Below are 17,538 nucleotides of genomic sequence, written 5' to 3'. Positions count from 1 at the left end.
TCGTGGACTTATTCTCCAAGATGGCGCATTTCATTCCGCTCAAAGGCTTGCCAACAGCAGCAACTCTGGCCCGAGAATTTCTCGAAAACATCGTCCGACTGCACGGTTTTCCTTCGGTTCTAATTTCGGATCGAGGTAGTCAATTTATTTATCATTTTTGGCGAAGTTGCTGTCGGTCGGCTCAAATTGATGTGAGACTATCGACCAGTCACCACCCTCAGACCGACGGACAAACCGAGAGGACCAATCAAACTCTGGAACAGTATTTACGCTGCATGCTGCAACAAACTGAAAAAACTTGGAAAGACATCCTTTGGATAGCCGAATATGCCTACAATAACTCTGTCCATTCGGGAACTGGGAAAACCCTGTTTTTTCTTTTGTACGGCAGTCACCCTCGAACCTCGGAGTTGGATCCCCTCCAAGATCTTGAAACACCAGCAGTAGACTACCTGCATTCTACAATCACCCAAGCCTTTAAGGAAGCTGTTTCTCACCTTCAAAGGGCTAAAGAATAATACAAGAAAGGAGCAGATCAACATCGGAAGGAAGCCCCTCAATATCAAGTAGGGGATCAAGTCTGGTTATCCACCAAATATCTACTTCTAAAAGGGCCACGCACATTCAACCCAAGATACCTTGGTCCCTATTCCATCACTACCATAGTAAACCCAGTAGCGGTCAAGTTGGACTTGCCCCCGCACATGAAGATACATCCGGTCTTCCACGTCTCTCTATTAAAACCCGTGCAACCTGAAACCCGACTAACCAAATCTCCAAAACCTATCCTAGTTGATGGAGAACTCGAGTTTGAAGTCAAAAGCATTCTGGACTCTAAGATCTCCAAATCTAAACTATTTTACCTAATTGACTGGAAAGGCTACGGCCCCCAAGAGAGATCCTGGGAACCTGCTGAATATGTCCACGCTCCTCACCTAATCAAAAGATTTCACCGAACATTTCCTGACAAGCCAAAACCCCCGGAGAAGCCCGGTTTGGGAGGGGCCTTGAGGGGGGGTACTGTCATGATCTCTGCTTCCAAAAGGTCAGGGTTTTCCCAACTGCCTTGGAAGCAGATCCATAACCCAGGTTCCGAGTTCCAACCAGTCCCAATTGGGACCTTTTGGACCCAGTCCTGGCGCCAGTGGCACCAGGCTCATAAATATGCCCGGTCCCAGCGCTGGAAGCGCCGGGCTCATAATGCTTGGGTGGACTTATCTGCAGCAGACCATGCTGCTTACTTGCCTGCCAGTTGAGCCTCTGATCCTCTTCTGTTTGGAACTACTTTTCCTGTTGGGTGGGGCAGAAGCCACTCCCTAGATTCAGAACACTGGAACTCTTCTGGAAAGCAGGAACTCTTTTCTTACCTAGGCGTGGCCGTGGAAGGAGACACCTAAGCACTACAGGAGGCTATTTAAACCACACCCGATGGATGAATCTTGCTTTGCGTTATTCTGCATCCTCAGCAGCAGAACGCTCATCGTGTCTTCTGCATCTGATCCTGGGCCTAAGGAAAAAGGCTTACCATCCTGAATCCAGTCTTCAGCAACACCTATAAAGACAAGAAAGAACAGGTTAGCATTACGGTCTTCAGTGACAGCTCTTCACTTACCTGGTCCATCGGCTGTCACCAACGCCTCGCGCTGCATTCCGGCATCTGAAAGACAAGAGCTTACCAACTCTTTGCACGCTCCGGAGGCCTTCGGCGCTGCATCCCGCATCTGAAAGACAAAACAAGGTGCGTTTAAAGACATTGGGGAACTTTAATACTCACGTGCCATTACTCCTTTCCACATCTAACCCAGTGGGTATTCCGGCACCCTGCAGCCGCTCCGAACTTGTACCTGCAAAATAAAAAGACAGTTAGAGCGCATCGTGAAGCAGGCAACAAGCGCTTACTTACTTGCTTCCAGGCGCTTCTATTCATCACACAGGCTCCATCTTCAACTCACTTCAGCCCGTCATCCGCCATCGCCGGAACCCTGCAAAACAAGAGACATCATTACTAAAGACTTTAAAGACATTAGAATTACTTGAAACTTACCGTTCGTGCAGTAAACGATGGACAGCAGTCCTATGAAGTCAAGAGGCCTGCTCCCCTTATCCAGTGAAGAAACTGGTTACAGCACCCTGCCTCGAGGCAGATGGAGAGCACGGCGTTCACTTACCTAAGGTGAGAGCGTTAACCTTTGGGGTTCTACAGGAGAAGAGAAAGGGAAGAAGAGAGAGACATTCAATAACCCAGTTCATTAATCCCATATTTTCTATCTGCAGACATCTTACCCTTCGAGTCAGACATACAGTGCACAGAGGTCCAGCCCAAAGAGCCAGCCGTGTGTTACACATCACCTTTGAAGATACGGTATACGCCCAGTCAAGACCGGCGCCTCTACGGGAATCAGGTGAGCGTTACAGATCTATTATGTTTAGAATGTTTAGGAAATGAGTTTTATCTCTTAGGTAAGTAGAGGTAGATTTAATTATTGGTTGGAGCAGTTTGTCCAAGTATCTCGAAAGAGGATCAAATACACTTTCTGTAGCGGCTACAATTGGCCAGAATGGAGGATTAGTGAGGTTTTTATGAACCTTAGGTAGGCCATAAAATACTGGTAGAATGGGATACTTGTTGATTACAAAATCTTTTGTCTTATCCGTAATCCAACCTTCTTGTGCAGCTTTATCAATTATTTCTTTGATCATCAATTGAATTTCATTTGTGGGATCATGATCTAAAATCATATATGTATTAGTGTCTTCTAACAAAGAAAGACAACCTTGTTTATACAAATTTGAATCCATTGTAACCGTAGCGCCTCCTTTGTCTGCTGGCTTTATTTCAATGGTTCTGTCATCTGATAATTCTTTTATGATCCTATGTTGATGTTTTTGAAGATTTTGATGTTTCACATCCATATATTTTATGGATTTCAGATCTTTCATCATTTTCATTTCAAAAAGATCCAGGGATGAATTACTCACATTAGGACTGAAATTTCTTTTGGCTCTCATTTCCAAGCTGTCAAATGTAGTTGATCTTTCTCGCATGGGTGGAATGGAATCAAAAAATATTTTCAATTTCATTTTTCTGATGAGCTTAAATAGGTTAACCTCTTCGTTAAATAAGTTGGTATTATTCATAGGAACGAAGGATAAACATAAACTCAGAAGGTCCATTTGTTGTTTTGTGAAGATTTTGTTAGAAATATTGATAATCAGGGTAGAGTTTTCTTTTTGCTCCTGAGATTTCTTCCTCCGTCTCCTTGCCTGCCATCTTCTAAAAAAGAATCTGGTTGAGTATCTTCAATTGGTGTTGTTGCGGATGTTTCTACCGTGATTATCCCTGTTACTGAAGGTATTGCTGATGTTAAATTAGTTGACGTTGGGTCTCTCGCTTCACTTGATGCATCACTAGATGGGTCTGTACTTTTACTCTCTCTTCTTGGTGTTTTTGTGGTGGAGTTCCTTCCTGTGCTTTGGAATTGCTGATTTTGTTGGTGATAAAACTCTTGCCACAAATACAATATATCCCTGGAATAATCAAGCGTGTCCCTGTGAAATTTTCTTATTTTCCTCTGCTCATTATATTTCTTGTAGGAATCCAATTTCTGATTGGTTAGGGCCAAAATGTTCTTCAGTTCTTCAACAGATGTCAGAGTCACTAGTTGTTCTTTCAGTTCTGTTATTTCTGTGTCTAATTTAGTTAGTGATGATGCTAGTTCTTCTATGTTAAAAGGATCAAGTCCAATGAACATTTGTTCAAGATGTGTTCCCACTTCGCTACAAAATCACAGCTGTCTCTACAAAGAGTAGGTTTAAGGTAAATGTGTAGTCCTCTCAGGGATCCTCTGAGATTTATAATATTCTGTCAATGTAGTAGCATATAATTTTTGTGCTATCTCCCTTCTAATAAGTTTTTCTAAATTGTTAATTATTCTGTCTGGATCTTCTGGAGTAACTGTTGGTTCCCCTGGCCTCTTAATTAGTACTAATATTCGTATTGCTTCTTCCTCTGTGAAAGCTAATGTGTTTGCATGTTTGGTAGCAAGTGCATTGTTTTTTGAAAAAAGACATGCTTTGATTGAGAGGTATGTTGAATCTAATGGGTTGTGGGGTGCTAATCTTGTGTTGATACCACTCCAAATTAATGGGACTCTACAAAACTGCACAAAACGTTAAGAGAGAAGAAGCACACCCTTTCGTTATTGTGTGTACGAAAACACTGGTTATAGTCTTTAGTCATATAGAGCTCCTAAGGCTCATGAAATCTTAATGAGTGTAAAGGGTGCGGCGGAGAAAACAAATGACTCTGGGATCACAAGTCAGCATAGTAATGAACACAATAGAGTTCCTATCAGTAATAGGAACTCCCGTCCCCTGCACACCATAGAATAATGGAAACAATGGTTTTCCAATCAAAACTAATAGGTCTCCTTGATAGTTTAGTTGTTTCTAAATATAGAAGTTCAACAAAATGAAAGATAAGTACATTCCATATATATGTTTTTCAGAATAACTCAATTTCAATAGTACCTTCACTCAGTAAATTTTATATTCTTACATTTCAAAAGAGGAGAAAAGAAAACTTTTTTTAAGTAAATTCAGTTTACTCAAAAATCAAAGACAAAAGTAATAGTAACGATTCAAAAAACAAATCATACAGTTAGGTACAGAGCTCTACGCATTTCGAGAGATAGTGTCTCTCTTCTTCAGGAGCAACATTTATTCAAAAGTATTTACAAATGGACTTTTTAAAGTTCAAAAGTCTTTCCTGGTCTCTGGTGCAATTTCGTTGTGAGATAATGGAAACGTCATCTATTGGCGTCAGTATTCGTTTTGTAGTAATGCTCTGAAAATTGTATAGTGTAAATATTAGTATTAAATACTGTGGTGTATGTAGTGATCACTGAAGAGAACATAGGTGTGGTTAATACCTGTGCACGGGTGAGTCCTCTAAGAATATAAAAGATGAAGTAGGTCTTCTTTCTTATCAATAATGGCAAGATCAATGTGTCACCAATAATCAATTATTGTTTGACAACTGCATCTGTATCTCCTAAAACAGTGTATACATTGCAAGTATATATGTTTTATGCTTTCCAATTCAATAAATTAAACTTGCAAACATGGTGAGAGTGCTCACCAATTGGATGTCTGCAGTGTTCAAAATGAATGCGTTTGCAGTTTCTGTGTCAGACTCAAAGTTCTGTCTGTAGAGATTAGTCTGGCATTAGAATGAAGAACAGCAATATATTCTGTACAATATGTGGTCATATTCGCTATCCTTACTGTATAGTTCTTGCAAGTACACAGTATCCAGGAGAACCTAGCCGTTTCCCTCGTACCATTGCCGAGTGAACCTGTTGCTCAGCAACGGTTTCAAAATGTAATCACATGACTCAACGCTCGCAGTCATGTGATATTCTAGAATTATGGGAACCGTAGTTCCAAATCATTGAATCCAATTGATTTGCTAAGTGTGCTCAAAAAGATGACAAAACTGCATGTTCACCATTGTGCTTAAGGTCAGTTAAGTTCACAAAAACAAGCCTTATTTTTCACTCGATAACCGTGTGAGCCTGTTGCTCTGCAACGGTTGTTAAGTAAGATCACGCGACTAATTGAAGGTGGTCATGTGTTGTGTAGACTAATGGGAACAGTAGTTCAAATACATTCAATCGTAATTCCATGATTCACATTCCAAATTGTTCCAACGGAATTAGGTCATTCACAATTAATATGCCCTAATATATAGTGCAACCCTAGCTACTTCATTAAAAGTGATTGGACGAAGCATCATGTGTGTAGTGTGTTTAGTGATGTCGAGAGACATACTGTTGACTTGCCCAATCGTCGAGGTGCCGAAAATTGCAGCATAATTTAAATAGTCATTGAGTTCTCTGTCTGTTTCAAACAACCAACAGGTCAACCTGTTATAGGATGCAGAGTTACTTCAATAATTATGGCCGTCTTGATAATGCCATTGAGATGGTAATTGCATTGTGTTATTGCTAATTCAGATGGTCATTCCATTATGTCACAACATAATTTTGAGATGTACCATTGTATTATCTCTATGATTTGTTTTTTGAATTGTTACTATTACTTTTGTCTTTGATTCTTCAGTAAACTGAATTTACTTGAAAAAAAGTTTTCTTTTCTCCTCTTTTGAAATGTAAGAATATAAAATTTACTGAGTGAAGGTACTATTGAAATTGAGTTATTCTGAAAAATAGTTATATGGAATGTACTTATCTTTCATTTTGTCGAACTTCTATATTTAGAAACAACTAAACTATCAGGGAGACCTATTCGTTTTGATTGGAAAACCATTTTTTTGATTATTTTTTGCATTATTCTATGGTGTGCAGGGGACGGGAGTTCCTGTTACCAATAGGAACTCTATTGTGTTCATTACTATGCTGACTTGTGATACCAGAGTCATTTGTTTTCTCCCCCGCACCCGTTACACTAAATAAGATTTCATGAGCCTTAGGAGCGCTATATGACTAAAGACTATAACCAGTGTTTCGTGCACACACAAAAGAAAGTGTCTGCTTCTTCTCTCTTAATGTTTTAAGAACTCCAAAACACCCAGAAGTATCCACCCCACAGCAAGATGTTCCAGAAGATGGCAGTAGAAGTTGACCACAGAATTGTCCAAAATAGTTCCACATTGTGAATAGAAAAACAGCCATTAGTAACTAACAGCTGTGAGGGTTCCAAAAATTTAAATATACGGCACAAAAGCACCCCGTGAGGGGCCGCTAACGTTCTAGCACAAAATGGCAGCCGCACATGCACCACGCGGGTGACACGTCTAGTGAGCGCCAAGAAGAATGCTCCGGAATCGAGCGTTCCATCCCAAAAAAGTATTCTCTCCCCACTCAGGCGCATCCTCGTCACCAGTGTTAAATGGTAAGGAGAGCCCCGGGTGACCTCCGTAGTTAGGCCCCATGCCACCTGTACTTGCAATAACACACAGAGACAGGTCTGCTCGCTACAGAATCCCAGCTGCAACTGCCGGCACAGGCTCCCTTTATTAAACACCGCATGTGCGGCCTCGTTACGGCACGCGCATGCGCGCATTACTTCTTAACATCCATGGCATGTTCTCGTGACATCATTATCACACCAGCAAGATCTGCATCTGCGAGGGAGCACACATCTTCAGTTTGATAGAGATTTGTAATGAACGAAAATAAAAAGACTTTTCCATCAAACAAGATGTGCAGGTTCAGTGGCAGCTGAATTTCAAGACGGCATCAGGGTGCTATGGAGACACACAATGAAGCATCAAGGGGCAAAATGTCACATGAGGTTCAGAAACCTAGCATCTCTGCTGCTCCCACTGCACCCTCAAGGTTTTTAGTGGGTGAAGATGATGGTGCAGAACCTGCAGTGATGGTGCAGACAAAGCATGCAACATACCTACCTAAAGATTTTAGGTAACTTTAGCTTGGTAGTAACATGATTCATACTCTGTACTGGATACGTTAGTTGCCATGATCTTCTGTAACAACTCAAGCTTTTTTCACATGTGTTTCTTCTAGTTTTGATAGCAGTCTCGAAAACCAAACTAGTATTCAATAATACTCAAGGAACAGAGTCGTAGACAGGGTAGGGTCTGAGTGGGCAGTGCCCACCTGAAATCTGTAAATGCCCACTCATCAACGCTGTGTGGGCATTTACAGATGTTATTGGCAGTGCGGTGGGCCCAACTACATTAGCTTAAGGCCCCATTTGTTAGACACTCCTGTCTACGCCTCTGTCAAAGCACAGTATGCACGTGCTTACTGCTATTGGCTACAGCCCAAAAAGATTCATGGAAATTGATGCAGAGGAAGTGAGTCAGTGGAAGAAGGTTCGACATCAAGGACCAATTGCACCGTCACTGCGCTAGAAAGAGCATCAGTTGAGTTAGAACAATGTATTGACTCAGAAATGGCAGAGGGTCCCTCTTTATTAAATGTGTTTGACCCGCCAACCCCCAAACAGAAATCAAATCATTATTTTATTGCCTTGTTTGTAAGAACACACCTGTGAAGCGGTGCACATCCTCTGGCCTGGATTTGCATCAAAATCAAGAACCTCACACCCGCATCTGTTTAGAAGGCGGATATCTCACTCTCTACCCAACATATTACCCGAATTTCACACTAAAGCTGGTGAACACCTTAGAGCAAGGAGCGTGGTGTTATTGTAGCTTTGGACAACTACACAGGCCTTCAGAACTCCCTGGCAGATGCCAAGTGCTTCCTCTTGCCCTGTTTTGTGCACGGTTTGAATTTGAGATCTTCAGAAACACAATGGTCTTCCCCAGGTGTGACTGGAGGAAAAGCAATTGTTTGAATATTCTACAGTATCCGTTTGAAAATGAGGTAGCCATCTCTGGCCGAAGAATGTTGGCCAAGCACACGGGGCAGTCGGCCATGTCATTATCTTCCCTTTGGAAGTTAATTCATTGGCTCCTGCTCATTTCTCTGCCATTTGAATATGGCAGGGAGTAATTCCGCCGGGGCACTGCTACCACAATCCACCCCACGCCTCGCGTGTATTAGCTACATGAGATGGTAAAAGCAACTCACATGCAAGCATGATTCAGATGCCGCGAGTCTGGAAGAGAGCATGGGATAGTGCCTCGATCCAAATGGCCAGCCGAAAAATGATATATTGATCTTACAAATCCAAGCCAACCTCGACCTTGTTCATTTCCTGTTGCAAAATAAAAGCAGAAAAGCTGCAACATGGCTGGTCGCCCTGCAAAGATGTTGCCAGTTCAGCATCCTGACATTTGATAAGTCCCATAGCTTTCTTTCCAGCTCGTCAAAGAGCACAGTTACACCGTCACACCAGCAATGTCAGCAAAGTCGAGTCGAGAGTGGCTTAGCACCCACAATGGCTAACCTTAATATTCACACCGGCTGCGCAACGCTAAATACACACCCAGAGTAATTAACCTGAATAAGCTCACAGCAAGGTTATCATGGGAAAGGGGTCACATGGGGACAAGCGAGAGTAGAATCTGTGCACCATTCAACTGAGAAAAAGAAGAACAAACGTAATCACCTAATGGTTGCTTTTTGCAGGAAAACATTTGTGCTCTTTGTGAATTAGCTCAAAAAAAGCTGTTATTCTATTTACCCTGTTACCATGGTTGCTTGCAACGTCAGGGTTTACAGATGAATTCCCACCTGAGGGATTGATCTGGATTTGTAAAGCAGCAGGATTCTTCCCCCTGCCTCCCCCACCCTCCCCCTGAGCCCATCGTTGCTCAAAGCTTTCTCAGGACATTGGTTGCTGAACACAGTGTCCAGTCAATGGACCTGGACCATAGTGTCCGGTTTACACGAGTGTTCTTCAGGCACAGACCCATGCACTGCATCAAATATCAGTTTATAGTAAAGAATGCTTTGACATTTATATTCCGTTTCTCGTTAACAAAAACTGACAACAGAAACAATGGGCCAGATTCTTAAATAATGTTTTGGTTCAAGTAGGGAGATGCAGTACGGATCTCCTCACTTGTGCCAACAAAAGAGAAGGCCAATCCACAAAGGGCCTCCGAAGGAGCGCCTCCTGGATGCAGTCGTTGAGGTGCTCTTTTTCCCCCTTTGCGCATTTGCACAAATAAGCGGGTGTTCTAAGGTTTTTAAAAAAGGGATGGTCTTTTAAATGCCCTGGAACGAGGGGCCTCCCCTTGCACCTTTTGAAACAGGCGTAGGTGCAAAGGACCCTGACATGATTTGCTTTTGAGGTGTGAGAGGGGCGGGTTAAGCCATGGCTGTCACACTTGCATTTCCATCCCCCAAGCGAGGATGGAAATGCCTTTTGTATTTTTAGTCATTTGACTGAGACAGGCCCTTTAAGGGCCCATCTCAGTGAAATGAGCTGCCAGCAGCCATGAGGTTACTAGGAGCCTGTGATACATTAGTGTTGGGAGCAGACTCCCAACACTAATGTATGCAGAGAGGCTGGACAGCGCATTTTTGCACCACTGTGCAGCCCCTCCTGAAATGTGAAGGTCATCTGTGCATTTTTAAAAATGAGTCAAATGATAAAAGCTCATTCGCTGTGCTCCTTTCATGTAAACTACTTTTTTGATAATCTGCCTCAATAAACTCTGCAGATTTCCTTTGTAACATGGGTACTGCTTCATAGTGTGTGGCAATGTGACTCTTGTTGCTAGAGGTAAGGAAATGACTTGCATTAGGAATGGATGTACATATTATGACTTAGATCTCTTTGAACATGGGGTTTTGATTGTCTTTAAGAACCTTGACTCTGGAGCTGGTCACCATGTTTTTCGTCTGCACTCAGCTTGCCATCTCTTCTTAACTTGGTCACAGGTCTCAAACTCTTACAGCAATATGTCTTCTTTACTGTAGGCTTGTCTTGTAGAGATGGCAAAATATTGCTAGCCAGCAACTCTGTTAGAATGGCACATGTGTGAAAACATAATGCCAAAACAAGGGAGATAACATCTATGCGTGGCATTGTTAGGGTCAAATGTGCAACTCGTAACATACCTGACTGAAAAGCACAGCACATTGTGATACTGTTCTAGTTTTTAGGTATACTCCTTTTACGTTTGTCCACCTGATTGAGGACAGAAACTTGCGAACACATCTCTATCCATGTACAATATTTCACAGAAACTCCACAAAAATGGGAAGTCATTGGAAACCATTGAAACAAATGACATAATCTATGAGGAATTGGGCTGGAATCCTTGCTGGCAACTCCCTTCATAGGTGCAAAGTGAATCACTTCTCAGTAAGTCTACAAGCCCCCAAAACAACAGAGAAAATGTGTTCACCAATAGAGTCCAAGGAATCAGTGTGCTAGGGTGCTGCTTCTCCTGGTATTGGTTGGAAGCATTCGCGAGAGTCACAATGTAGTGCCTTGAATCAAGCACACATATCAGGTTCTTGGACGTAGTTTTCCACTGATTGACTCATTTTGACAACGACAGCTGTGTTTTGAGCAGAAACTAAGATCTTCAATGCCCGAAATGCCAAAGTACGGCAATGGCATCATTGTAGTGCCTGACTTTCAAACTAACTGTATTGTATAAAGTACATTATGGCGTACTGGAAGGGTATACAATCCTTTATCTACCAATCGAGTATTCCTGCCACGTTTTAATTAACGTTTTGACAGGCTATTACAAACCCCAATAAAAATGTTTAAAAACAAAGAAATTAGCAGGAATAATATAGCCAAGTGGAACCCTGTATTTTCTCCCTCTCACAAGTTGGTGAAAGAGTGAGCTCTAGGTGTTTGGTTCGCCATTCCCATCCTACCGGTTCCTGATCTGGATCATGAAATGCTGCACTCTCATGGCCCCCCATTTGGTCTGCTAGCCCAAACCCCCATTGTTAATGCCTCCTTCCAACTCCTTTCCTGCCATTCCTTGTCAGTCCCCGGCCCTCTCCCATGTGCCTCATAACCCCACATGCTGCTCCCTTTCATTTTCCCAAAGTCTCTTGAAACCTTGTGACATCATCCGCCTTCCCAATCTCCCCTCCCCCACATAGCCAGCCCCAGGGTCAGAATCTGGCAGCTCCTGCCTTTCCCTGATCACATGGGGTGAGGTTCTCCCCAGAGAGGCAGTGACGACAGTGCTAGATTCATCACATTATCTATCATTAGCCAGTGACCAGGAGCTACATCTGGGGATGAGGAGCTTGTATATAGCGTTCTGCAAATCGAACTTCCACATATGATGCAAACATATAATGTTGCCCATTATGTATCACCCTTTATGCTTAAATTGTCGTATAGATGTGCCCTAATATTTATGGACAGATTGTCCCAAATGTACAGAGCTAAATTCACAAAGGTGTGTTTGTTCGGCATCAGTTGGCCTGGTGCCAAAAATTGGCTCCTGTAGCTGTTGGTGTCAAGTTACCAGCCTCTACTAGACTACAAGCCGGTCCTGAATAGCTCCCATCTCCCCTCAATTACAAACCCTGAAAATAAATGAATGTGCAACTAAGGTTTTATAAAAACAAGAGGATTTTATGAAACTAAAAAACAAAAACACTAATCAAAATACTATAACCCACTGCTGCAAAAGAAGACACAGAAAATGCAGACATAAAAAGCTTTGGGTCGGAAGCCACGGCTGCACATGCAATACTTTCAGGAGAAAGTACAGAAAGATGCCTTTAAGAAGGTAATCAATGGGATTGGGAACTCAACTATCACCAGTGTCCTTTAATGCAGGCCAAGGCCAAAGAACCACTACAAATACCGTTTAGGCTTGTTCTTCAGGCTAAACAACATCAAAGCACTCATCCAGGCACTTTACAATGGATTAAGTCATCATCAAGACAGTTGAGACAATATTTCCTAATGCATCGAGTGCATCGAGACAGTCCTGCCAGCTTGAGACAGTACAGCCATGCCATACAGTCCTTCAGCAGTGATTGGCCTTAATCAGGTGAAAAAGAAGCAGGAGATGGCTGAGTCGGCATCTTGAAGCAGTCAAATCAGGTTGATGGGGACCAACGATGCGATTTAGTCCTTCAATGGCGATTGGCTTCAAAACAGCTGGAGGGCAGCCAGGTGGATGGTCAAGTCAGTGGCTCGACAGCATAAAACGGTGAGTGTCAAAGGCAGTTCTGGGTGCTTGCATCTGCTCAAAAAATTACTTGGAAGGAGCTGTCAGCTTGATGGGAGAACCCCATCAAGTGTCTCTGGGGTCAATTTGTGTTCTCTGCACTTGCCAGCAAGGGGGTCTCTCAAAGAGCACCTCCAGTAAACAGGCTCCTGGGTACAAGTTTGTGAAGGTCTTGTTCAGACCGTATATCACCCCAAATGTTCCTCTGGAATGGCTGAGGGAAAGAGATGGCTCCATTTGCAGAAGTCTTTATCTTCACCTCTATGTAAGAGACTTCCAGACAACCTTTACCTCCAATAGTTAAATCTGACTTCAGGGCAGACTGTCCTCCCAGGAAATGTCCATGTGACATACTTTTTCTTCTGTAGATAAAAGATGATTCTAATAAGGGAGTACACTCACACCCTTGAATAAGCAATCTGCCACAGTAGTTATGACCTCTTCAAGGCTCCAATCATGGTTGTTGTATGAGATTATTTTGCCTGGTGATGTTATTCCCAGGGTGCTTTGTCTGCAGGAAGTGGGGAAGGGGCGCAGCAAATGTCAGGGGCCAAAGACATACCAGTATGATGGAACATGGCTCATGTTGGTCATTTCCCCTCTGAGGCAGTTTAACCCCATCCTTTTGGGAGCTTTCCATTGCCCTAGTAGACTCACCTTTGAAGCACTGGTACCCAGCTCTCTCCATGTAGCGATGTTCTATCTCCTAGGGAAGGTGACAAGCCTTCAGAGAGAGTTCAAAGGGGGTTCAAAGAGGGATTCGTGGGCTGAGCTCAATGGTTTGTTTTTGTTGAAACCCAATTCCAGATGGCTAATGCACACAAGGCCTCCTCTGTGACATGAGTCACTGAAAAGCAAGCTGCAAATAAAATGACAGCAAATTGTTTAGGCCAGTTTAATTGCAGATTCCCAGAGGCCACCATGTTAAAACTAGACATGGCTTATATTTAGTTTGTTAACTGACAGCAACACCTGGGAGCAGAATTATTGAATTTGGATCAGAGGTGCCCATGGTTAAAGGCAGTTCGTGGTTGTTGGATCATCAGGATTATTGCAGGATTGCAAATGTGTCACTGAAGCTGCCATGCTGCCAAACTACCAGGCAGCTGCTGAGGTGTGTCAGTAGACAAGCCCAGCAGAGTTACTGTTTGCACTGTACTTTTCAGGATGAGGTTTTATGAAAGTGGGATCTGATTAGCAGATCGCACTTTCAGAGACAGGATTACCTGCATCCTTTTACATCTAGAAAAATCAAAAAGCGCAAGCTAGTCTGACCCCACAGATTGCAGTCAGTCACAGAAGCCCACACGCCACCTTATGCAGACGGCACAGACAGCACTCACCATGCATTTTGCTGCCTTATCTTGCAACTGAGTTTAGAATATTTTGGTGTTGGCTGGAAGCAGCAGGAGCGTGAATGTAGAACACTCCTATTATGGTTCCTAGAGAGTGCCTGCTGTGTTGTTTACTGTAGTCCTCTTCGGAGACTGCACTAACCCATACCTACAAGTGAAGCGCTGGTCTCAGACATTGGGCCTGGTTGTTCTTGGCAAGTTTGAAATCCGCTTCATGACCGATTTAGCTTTACATTTTTCAGATGTTGATTTCTCAAGTACAATTACATGGGTTAATAACTGCACCTGTTATTAAAGCGCTTAGAAGCAGGAGGAATAAGAGCACAACTTAATTAAATAAGGTAGTGGCTTGTCTTATATTGCTATTTGTTACTATTATGTTAAAGCTGATGTGACAGGACAAATATGCAAAGCAAAATATACGTAATATTACACAAAGTTCTGCAGGTAATGATATGCATTATTTGACTTGAAGCAATGTAGCAGGCCATTGTATTTTGTGTAACATTGACACTTTCCTTTGTTTTGGAGAGCAATGCAAATATCGTGACTCTGAAAAAGGATGCTTAGCTTTCAGTGACTGGGACTGGCATTTTGGTCTGTGACTGCAGGTTTTAAGCAGAAACATAGCATTATAGCTAGGTAGCTATTGACTGCAGGGATATATTCCACCCAGGGTTGCTGAGTAGCATCTGAAAGACAACGAGAGTGAAGCTTGAGCTGCCTCTGGTGTCACTCGTAACCCGGAGATGAAATTCACCCTGTAGTTGAAAGCTGCTCATCGATAATTGTATGTTATGAGTGACACCCTCACTGACTCTTCCAACCTCTGTTCTGTCCCTTAATGGACGAGCATTACAGGGGTTGTAGGATTGGAGGAATGAGGGGCTAGATAGACCTTAAAAAATATAAAGGGCCTCATTATGAGTGTGGTAGTGTGTTCAAGCGGCAGTAATTCAATTACCACCACTTTACAACACTTTTCCTGCATCACTAAATTTCAAGTTTGGGGGTGAAGTGGAGGAAATACCTCCACCCCCTCCAGCACTTGCAAAATATGAAGGATATACCTCCAGCAGAATTGCCACCAGTGGTAAATCCTTCAAATCCCCAATCGTGTCCTATGGACTCCCGCAATGGGGATCAGTACTGCCCTTCTGACACTTGTAACCAGGGGCATTTACCATGATTGCAAGTGGCGGAAACGGTAAATGAGTTGGTCGACATTTCCACATAAATGAGGCCCAAGTTCTCTCTCCCCTCCGCAGACAGCACACAAAAAGTTGATATGATGCCCCATTGTACCAACAGTATGATCTGGTTGCATTACTGTTTCACATATGTACCCTATTGGATGGATATTTGACGGGACATTATTACAATACCTTTTAGGACTGAAAATGTTTTTATTTTTATTTTATTTTATTTGATTTGTTTGTGCATTGCGTAAACGCTGTTGTACAGGTATAGCTGTTATATTAAGTTTGCAAAATTCCATGGTAAATGTGTTTTGATTGTACTGCTTTTGTATGCATATGCAATATCTTTTGCTGGTGAAAATAAAAACATTTAAGTTTTTTTAATGAAGAAAAAGAAATCTGACAGAGAAAATGCTGTATTCCACAACTGTGATGTTATAGAGTAACTTTCATAATACACTGCTATGATGTCACAGTACGAAGCTACATCATCTGGAAATGGAAGTGGATACGAGTACACTTCAAGCCAGTCTCCAGAAAGCCAACAGAAATATGATTTTTCACTATGAAACCTCTAAAAAGATTTTGGAAATCGTTAATAAAACGAGCATGCCTCAAGGAGCTGGCGCCATTCTGCATTGCACAAGCATCTGTTAGCTGTAATAAAAGTGAGGGTTTAGTGAGACAATGGATTGTGCCTGTAGCCTGAAGCTAACCACGACGAAGATTATTCATTATAACAGACCTGAGCATTTGCTGAGCCTGACCTCTGTCCTCGCATTGGATACAGTCAAACTGCTTGCTTTCATGACAGCAGGGCAAGCCCAAAAGCCATTTGGCAATTAAAAAAGGTAAATGTGTCAGGAAGGGCATCTTGCCCCTGAATCAACTGAAAAGGCACACAGGTCCAGCAGAGGGGGTTTGGAGGTCCACGTTTTGAGGTCTTTATGAGAGGACAGTTGACAGAGGAAACGTTTTCAACAGCAGGGGAGTTGCTAGGTCTGGAAAAGATCCGGGCTACGCTAATGTCTGGACTGTCAGGACTCGAGTGTAGCTAGCCTTTTGGTTGCAGTTCATGAGCTTCTTTCCCAGCTACAACCAAAAGACCTGGGGCTTTAGCCCCCTCAGGCCCCCCCTGGCAACGCCTCTGTAAATCAACATCGAAGGAAACCACCACTGGAAAGAGCAGTCTGAATGCTTTGAACTTTAAACAGAGGTTATTGACATCCATTGAAGGCTGTCGCAATGTGTAAGGGTTTTGCAATGTAAAGGGGTAGTGTGACCCTCTTTTTTGGTAAGGGAGGCCTAAGTCATGAGGGGGTACGACAGTTTTACACAAAGACAAGGACTTAGGTTACCCCACCTTGTTGACACCAGCCGTGAAAGGAACCAGCACACACTAACAGATCACTCTAAGTGGTCTGTATATAAGAGAACACCCAAAGTTCATTTGACATAATTACACATTAGTTTGAATTTGCAAAAAGTAGAACATAGCAAATAAAATTGCAAACTGCTGTTTCAAAGCCTGAAAACCATCTCATCTTTCCATTTTAAAATGGTATTGTGGAACATCTGAGTGGGATGGGATGTTTCCGTTGCAGTGATGTCGTGGCAAATACAGTAGGAAAAGCTGTCCGTGGACACAGCACACAGATTGTTGTGGGGGGCGTCAGCGGGCACAGAGACTCGTCCAATGGTTGCCGTGGACTCATCACAGGGAGTCACTTTAAAGAGTCCCGTGATCACACGATGTTGCATAAATGAAGAGCCGGACACAGATGTTCCATTCACGGAGTATGTCGCCTTATTGCCGCACGTGCCGGCGAGAGGCTCCTTTTATTAGGAGCACGTTGTGACATGGTCATGACTCCCAGCCTTAAATGGGGCATCACCACTATCCTCCTTTTCCATAACAACAAATAAACAACAACATTACTTTAACGTGTTAACCAACACTACAGCGGTGGGTGCATTAAAGTCCTTGCCTCCATCTCGCTAACTATCTGGGACTGTAGACCTACAATTAATAAACTGATGTTCATCGGCACTCCTCTTGCCGGCACCTTCATTGACCACTTCTTGGGTCGGGGCTGGATCCTCTATTCCTGGGTCAAATTCCTTGCTTAGATCATCTTGCAGAGCCATGATCCAGCCTCTGTATGGAACTCCAACCAAGGAATGTTTCTTCTTCCCGTCATCCAGGCCATGATGGATTTTAACCTAGGTGGGGTTCTCCCCTAAGGTGGCAAGCCCGCGCGAGGTTATCACCATAGGCTCTCTTGCCTTGATAGCCTGAGATGGGCCTGGTTTGAGAGTTAGGGTCACCTTGTAAATTGGACTTCTACATGCATTACCA

Source organism: Ambystoma mexicanum, chromosome 5q, assembly GCF_040938575.1.
Source record: "Ambystoma mexicanum isolate Mex_15411 chromosome 5q, UKY_AmexF1_1, whole genome shotgun sequence".
Lineage (NCBI taxonomy): Eukaryota > Metazoa > Chordata > Amphibia > Caudata > Ambystomatidae > Ambystoma > Ambystoma mexicanum.
The sequence above is the reverse complement of the archived record's forward strand: the minus strand, read 5'-3'. Positions refer to the sequence as shown.